Raw genomic sequence first — 9,291 nt, 5'->3', positions numbered from 1 at the left:
GCAGTGGTCAACAATCCATAATTCAGGAGAATCTTGCCTCTTTTTTTCACTCATAAAAGCATAGAAAGAATATATTTCCGTTTTTAATACACCTGCAACCGGGTTTTTAAATATTCAAATTTATTTCAGATTTTCTAAATCACATTGAATTGTGCATAAAAAATATATTCGTTAATTATCTAATTAATTAATCAATTAATAACAGTCAGAAGTTATCAACTACAGTGCCAGTTTAATTAATGACTGCTTAATACAGTTACTGAATGCTGTCTGCTTTCCATTGGGGAAGAAAGCTGGCCCATCAGGACACTTGCCCTTTCTACATGTAAGAATCATTGAAGAATTGTATTATTTCACCCACAGATAAGCTTCATAATATTTAAATTTGTGTGTGTGTGTGTGTGTGTGTATTTAGATATATGTATATTCATTGGTTACTTGTGGATACCCATTATATATGTGTGTATATATATATATATATATATATATATAAGTAAATGTCAAAAGATGATAATGAGTGCATAACATATATATATATATATATATATATATTATAATATATATATATAATATATGTATAATATATATATATATTGGTATGTGTGTGTATATATAAATATAAATATATATGTATGTATGTATGTATAATCTTGGTACTGCTCACATGAGATAAGTCTATAAATCTATTAATTTTTTTGCAATTTTTTTGTGTTTGTGTCTGTTATTATATATGTGTGTGTATATATATATATACACACACATATATGTATATATATATACATATATGTATATATATGAATATATATATATATACACATATATATATATTTATGAATATATATGTATATATACACACACATATATATATACATATATTCTACATATATACATACATATTTATATATGTGTATGTATGTATACACACACATACATCTATATAATGTATTTATGTGTATACATATATACACATATATATCTATATATTTATGTGTACATATATATATATCTATATATATATATAAATGTATATGTATATGCATATACATACACATGTACACATATATTTGTGTATATGTGTGTGTGTGTGTATGTATCTTTTCCTTGTATATATGTATATCTTTCTGTATCTACCTCCTGGCCTGTCTGATCTTCTCTCTCTCTCTCTCTCTCTCTCTCTCTCTCTCTCTCTCTCTCTCTCTCTCTCTCTCTCTCTCTTTCAACTCCTTTATCTATCTCCCTGTCTGTGTATTGATCACTCTGTCTATGCAGAGATTAAGGATATTGATCTCTTAACTCGGCAATGAACTCATAAATAAAAAGACTGCAAGAAAGTAGTGTTCAATATTTGAATAATATGTAGGGTAGCAGACTTAATTGAGACTAGAGAAGACTGGACACTTCATTGTAGCTAGACATAGTTCTTACACTTTTAATGGTTCCAGCCAATCAACTACGGCCATGCTGGGGCACTGCTGTTTCTTCGCTGCTTATGTTCTTATACTGAATTGAAAACCCTTACAGGCTCTGCTCAGTAATTTGCCAAAGTAATGTTATCCAACTGTTCCCCTTGAGGCAATAAAAGTGAATTACCATTCCTGTTTTCATAGTGCCATATACTATGTACACTTCCCTTCTTTTGATGTTTACTGTGTATACTTTTCTTCACCAACTCTGACATCAAATTCCATAACATCAGTGAAATTCACACCCACAATGCTGTGACACCACCTCAAGAATAAACACAACTATGCCTCTCCTGGTCTTGATGGTGTAACTTATTTTCTTCTCAAACGTGGTGGGTTCTTTCTATTGCACCAGCTTTCTTCCTTTTGTCAATTCTGCTTTAACAACTGTGTCACTTCAGAGCACTGGAAAATTGCCAGTGTTATTCCCCTGTTCAAAACAGGTGATAGTACATCACCTGTCAACTACTGTCCAGTCAGCCTTACAAGATGCATCGCCAAACTGATGGAATCCCGTGTCAGGGAAACACTGTGGAACTTTTAGTGCTCTCACAGCCTTATTTAGCCCTCACAATTTGGTTTTATCCCCAACTCCTGCTGCTGTAGTCAAGTTTCTTGAGGACATCACCTGATGGCAGCTCATGGGTGGATACTGTCTACCCTGATTTTGCTAAAGCCTTCAACTCTGTACCACACAAATGACTCATGGTAAAACTCCCTGAAGGATGATCTCTATAACTGGTTGAAGTCCTTCATTCTCGGCCGGAAAGATGTAGTTACGGTTCTAGGACATCGTTCTTCACCCTACGAGATTACTTCTGGTGTACCACAGGGATCTGTTCTTGGACCTTTACTGTTGGTTGCATATATTAATGATATAGATACCAATTTGAGGAATGTTTCAGTACTGAAATATTGAAATATACAGATGACACCAAGCTGTACCTTGAAATAAAAAGAACATTTGCTATCCTGCAATCAGACCTGGATACAATGCAGCAGTGGACCTCTGACTGGCAACTCAAGCTAGCTGTAGACAAGTGTGTCACCATGCATTTTGGGAGGAAAAATCCAGCCTTTACATACTCCCTCAGCAACACCAATCTCAAGAAGTCTTCTAGTGGACATGATCTGGGTATTATTGTAAACAACAATCTGCATTGGACAAACCACATATCTAAGATTGTCAAAAAGGCTGAGGGGGTGCTAGCATCACTCAGTAAGACAATCCAATTTTTTATCACTCATCGTTTTTCTGCTTGACTAGTGCATAGGTAAGACATCATCGTTTAATGTCCATTTTCCACGTTGACATAGGTTGAATGGTTCGACTGGGGCCTGGGAAGCCAGGAAGCTGCACCAGGCTCCAGTCTGATCTGGCAGTGTTCCTACAGCTTGATGCCCTTCCTAATGCCAACCACTGAGAATGTAGTGGGTGCTCTTTTTACGTGCCACCGGCACAGGGCCAATCTCCTGCCTAGTACTCATTTCAGATCCCCAGTTTATCTTTTCACTTTTCATTCCTTCTAACTTCCTTCCCTCTACCCCATCTCTCTATCCTTCCCTGAGCCTTCCCATTGTACCTTTGGAACACAATCACCACTATTTTCTTCCCCCCCTTTTTTTTTGTTAGTTTTTGTCATGTAGTGTCCCAGATTTTGAAATACTTGCAATTTGTATTTTTACTGCTTACGTTAGCTCTGCTTGATACATTTCCAAAATTAAACATTTTAATATGCAAAATATACTTCACATTATTATATACTATGCATTAATGCAAAAAATATTGTGTTTATTGGCTATCTTCAAAATGATCACACCATCAATGGAAAATTTCAATGCCAACTTCCTAAGGCAGTTATGAAAGGCTATCAAGACCAAACACCTAGAAAAACTGATGAATGGGGTCTTGTTTCATTAGGACAAAGCTTCAGCACACAAGTCCTTGGTTTCAATGGCTGCTGTGTGTTACTGGCTTTGAACTGGTTGATCATCCTCCCTATGTTAGTGATTTGGTTCCTTCTGGTTATCATCTATTTCCCAACATAGAAAAACACTCAGCTGAGCACCAGTATCACTATGATGAGAACATCTTATCTGTTGTTGATGACCATTTTGATCAACAGAAAAGCTTCTTCACCAGTGCGATCCAAGCACTGCAACTACTAATGGAAGTGTGTGGACAGTAAGAGAAACTATGTTAGAAAATGAACTTCATTTGGTCACATTCCATTGAGAGTGTCTTGCTCAGATTATGAACATTTCAGCCGACCCCCATAATAATAAAAATTATTATTATACCTGCATTTATTGTAATGTTAACATTGGAAAAATCCACATTTTTCATAAAAAAATTAGGACCTGGGTTTGCACCCCCTTAGCAAATTTTGTTGCTGGGCCACTGGTCATAATGGAGAGGCTAGCTCGTGTCAGTATCAGCAATTTAATTATATATAGTGAGTGTCATTTTAAAGATGAAGGAGTAAGAGCATGGGCAGAAGAAGAAGAAGAAGAAGAAGAAGGAGAAGGAGGAGGAGGAGGAGGAGGAGGAGGAGAACAACAACAACAACAACAACAACAACAACAACAACAACAACAGCAACAACAACAAGAGGTGGAAGATAAGAACAACAACAACAACAATAGGTGGAAGAAGAAGAAGAAGGAGAAGGAGGAGGAGGAGAAGGAGAAGAAGAAGAGGTGGAGAAGAAGGGGAAGAAAGTGAAAGATGAGAAGAAAGAGGTGGATAAGAAGAAAAAGTTAGAACGGAATAAATAAAAAAATTAGCGTTAACCATTCTGCTAAGTTGGTGTATATCAATATTTTGATAATACAATGAAGAAAAAAAAACGAAAACAATTTTTCAATGTGAATCCATAAGAATAAGAAACGCAACTTCACAAGATGAAAAGTGACGTAAGCTAACTCATAATGTCACTGACCACGAAAGCATCTTGCTGTTGTTTTGTATAGTTTTGGCTAATTTTTTTTTCCTGGTTTTTCTTTTTATTTAGCTGCTGAAAATAGTTTACCATTAATTTTGTTAGTGAAGGGGAGAGCGGGGAAACCGTTCCTTAGTACGTTGTATTGATTCTTGGTTCTAGAGATTTCTTAGTCTTACTTTGTATTGTCTGTTCTTTTTTCCTCGTCTTTTGATTCTTCTTGTTCTTGTCCTCATTGCCTCTTCTTCTTCTTCTTATTCTTATACTTAATCTTCTTCTTCCTCTGTTTTCTTCCCCTCCTCCTCATATCATCATCATCATCATCATCATCAACTTCTTCTTCCCCCTCCTACGCCTCCTCTTCATCCTCCCCTCCATCTTTTTCCTCCTCCTCTCCCTCCTTCTTTTCCCAGTTCTTCTTCTCCTTCTTCTTTCCCCCTCTACTCCTCCTCCTCCTCCTCCTCTCCATCATCATCACCACCAACACCACTGCTGCCACCACCTTCTTCTTCTTCTTCTTCTTCTCCTTTTTCTTCTTTTTCTTCTTCTTCTCTTCTCTTCTTCTTCTTTCTTCTTCTTCTTCTTCTTCTTCTCCTTCTTTTTCTTCCACCATCACCTCCTTCTTATCATCCTCATCATCGTTTGTTTTGATTTTTAACTCGAAAAATCAACTTAGAGAAAAGAATGCAACAACAAACAAGACATGAGACAATTTGTGAAGATCTGTTAAAGCTCAGCAGAGCATATAAGACAAGCTAAAGAGGAGACGGTGGGCTGATGGACTGTCTGTGGAGGTTACTTAACCTAACTGCCTAATGTGGAATATATTAGCAGATTCGTTAGAACATCAGATAAACATGCTTCTTTGCAGTATTAGTTCTGGTGCTCTGCGCTCTGAGTTCAAAACCTGGCAGAATCAATTTCGTCTTTTATCCGTTCAGGGATGATAAATGAAATACGAGTCCTCTCTCTTTCTCAACCTTCTCCATTGTCAAACAATATAGGATGACAAACACTAATACACACACACATATATATATATATATACAATACAGGCTTCTTTCAGTTTCCATCTACCAAATTATCATTGGTGCTTGACTGGCACAAGCCCTCTGGCTAACCTGTTCCTAGCAAACCAGTCAATGCAAGAATGTTAAATGATAATGATGGTGGTGGTGTTGGTGGTGGTGGTGGTCGTTGTCGTCATGGCGGTGGTGGTGGTGGTGGTGCCGGCGGCGGCGGTGCTGGTGGTGCAGGTGGTGGTGGTGGTGGTGCTGGTGGTGGTGCTGGTGGAGATATTGGTGGTGGTGACGACAACAACGACGACGAGGATAATGATGGTGATGATGATGATGATACCCTCTTCTTTACAGAAAAATCTTGATCTTGTGCCAAAGTTAGTTTTAAAAAAAAATCAATATTTATTATGACTGTTGGATGTCAGTTTGGAAAAACATTTTCAAGTATTGATAATAGACTATGAAATGAAATTATGGAATTGTGGTATTTCTCAAGTATTTTTCCATCAATGTAATTTCTCGAGTTTCCTTCCTATCAATCTTTTTGACCCTTTTTAAAATTTCTTTTTTTGAACCTGTTTTTGGGGTTTTTTTTCACAGTTGAGTGACAAGATATGATTGACATGTTTTTTTTTTCTTTTGCCTTTTTTTAGAATATTTTGCTTGGACTCATTATATCAAGGCTCGTTTAACTGTAATGTTTCTAGAGCTGGATTTGGCTAATATGTTTTTTTTTTATTGTTTATGTTTTGCTTGTTTCAGTCATTTGACTGTGGCCATGCTGGGGCACCAGCTTGAGAAGTTTTAGTCAAACAAATCAACCCCAGTACTTATTTTTTTTAAAAATCAAGTCAGACACTTCTTTTGTTTCTTTTGCCTAACAGTTTAGTTACAGGGATGAAAACAAACCAACACTGGTGGTCAAGCAGTGGGTATAGGGGCAAATACAAACACAAAGATAGACACAGATATATATATATATATATATATATACATACACACACACATGTATATTCATATACATACGTATATATATTTATATACAGATAGATAGACAGACAGACAGACAGACAGACAGACAGACAGACAGACAGACAGATAGATAGATAGATAGATAGATAGATAGATAAATAGATAAATAGATTGATAGATAGATAGATAGATAGATAGATAGATAGATAGATAGATAGATATGTACATAGATAAAAAGATAGAAAGATAGATAGATAGATAGATAGATAGATAGATAGATAGATAGATAGACAGACAGACAGATAGATAGATAGGTAAATAGATAGATAGAAAGATATAATAGGATTCTTTCAGTTTCTGTCTAGCAAATCCACTCACAAGACTTTGGTTAGCCCAGGTTTATAGCAAAAGACAATTGCCCAAGGTGCCACACACTGGTATTGAACATGGAATCCCGTGGTTGGGAAGCAAACTTTTAAACACTTACGTTTTGATTTATCTCTTCTGTATGGCTTTAATTTGAATTTTCTGGTTATTTGATATGAATATATCAAGTAATGTAGTTCATAGATAATAATTTGCCTGATACACATCTCTGACATATTTTGATTGATGTATTGTGATTGACATGTTTTAATCAATATGTTTTGACTGCTGTAAAATGAATGGTATGGTTCGATTGATATCAAATTAATAGCATATCTTGACTGACATAAAATGAACAGTATATTTTGATTGATATTAAATGAATGATATGTCTTGACTGATATAAACTGAACAGTATGTTTTGATTGATATTAAATGAATGGTATGTTTTAATTGACATAGCAATATATTTTGATTGATATATTGTGATTGACATGTTTTAATCAAATTTTTGACTGATATAATGTAAAACAATGTTTTGATTGATTTTAAATGAATGGTATGCTTGACTGATGTAAAATATATATTTCGACTGGTGTATTTTGACTCATATATTTTAATCAATATGTTTTGACTGCTATAAAATGAACAGTATATTTTGATTGATATTAAGTGAATGATATATCTCAACTGATATAAAACGAACCATATATTTTGATTGATATTAAATAATTAATATGTCTAGACTGATATTAAATGAACAGTATATTTTGATTGATATTAAATGAATGATATGTTTTGACTGACATAAAATATATTTTGATTGACAAATTGATACTGACATGTTTTAATCAATATTTTCTCAGATATAAAACACATAATACATTTTGACTGATAAATGAATAAAATGTTTTGACTGACTTGACTGACTTTGTGGAGTAGGGACTAGTTGATTACATTGACCCCAGTGTTTCACTGGTACTTAATTTATCGACCCCAAAAGGATGAAAGGAAAAGTCGACCTCGGCGGAATTTGAACTCAGAACATGTAGACGGATGAAATGCCACTAAGCATTTTGCTTGGCGTGCTAACAATTCTACCAGCTTACTGTCTAATAATGATGATAATAATAATAATAATAATAATAATAATAATAATAATAATAATAATTTTAAAACAAACATAATTTTCGTATGGTTTTTTTTAGGCATTCACTAGTACAACACTAAGTACAAAACCAAATATATGGCACCCTAGGCATAACACTAACACGAACTTCCAACTTGTTGTCTCATGAGGTCTCTGGGCGAGACCTGGAACCAGCTTGTGCAAATGTAAAGCAAAAGTCAAACATAGAATAATAATAATAATAATAATAGTAGTAACAATAATGATTTTGCTGATATAAGACTGAATTGATACTTGCTTTCTTCATCCTCCTTACAGGAGAATGGAAAGCAAACATAACCATGTCAAACTTAGAACACCAAACTAACTGTGTGTCATTGAAATATATACCATAAAGCATCTATTCAAACCTTCTGCCCACCTGCACTGCCTCTCTTCTTAAACTTCCTCAGAATAAACTTCTATAAATGTTATGAGAGAAACAACCAGCTTTCTTCTTCTGAGCAAGAGCCTCTATATATATATCTATCTAAATAAGCACATATATACATTCATACATACATGCATACATTCACACATACATACATATGCATACACACAAGCCTATACGCACATGCATACTTATATACATATTTACATAAATACCTACATACCTACATACATACATACATACATATAAACATACATGCATACATACATACATACATACATACATACATACATACATACATACATACAGATAAACATACATGCATGAATGCGTACCATCATAGAGGTCAGCTGCCCTGCAGATATAAATACCTCATTGAAAATCAAAGAAAAAGAGGATATCTATGGACAACTGCTTCAAAACCTTCAGCTTCTATGTATCCAGACTATGAATTCATATTCATACCAATAATAATTGGAGCACTAGGTTTTGTTAGTAAATGCTTAAAGGAGAATCTGGGTAAACTGGGATTTTCAGAAAGAGAAATCAACCGGCTAATTCGTACGTTACAAGGGCAATCTGTAAGGGGAACAGTAAGAATATGCAAAACTTTTCTCAAGTTCCAAATGTGAATTTGTCTGTCTTAACTACATCCCAAAGATGGAGTCTTGTATCTTTGTTGGAAACCGGCTCCCTCCTCAGTGGAAGATTTATAATAATTAGAAAATAGAAGAGACATACTATTTGTACTTGTGGTGACATTCACCCTGGGCGGGTTGAGTCGGCTTATTCCCTGGAAGAAGTTTCGTGGGAATATGTGGATTTCACAAGCGGTTCCCAACAATCCCACATGTAGAGACATCCTGTTTGCCTCAGATTGTCCGCAGACGCAGGGACAGAATGACCAAGGAGCCGCCGGTTGCCGAAACAGACACTCCGAGGATTTTCACCAGAGCCCCGTCTGCAGGGT

The sequence above is a fragment of the Octopus sinensis genome, linkage group LG26, assembly GCF_006345805.1.
Source record: "Octopus sinensis linkage group LG26, ASM634580v1, whole genome shotgun sequence".
In the NCBI taxonomy this organism is placed as follows: Eukaryota; Metazoa; Mollusca; class Cephalopoda; order Octopoda; family Octopodidae; genus Octopus; species Octopus sinensis.
This window is presented reverse-complemented; position numbering follows the sequence as displayed.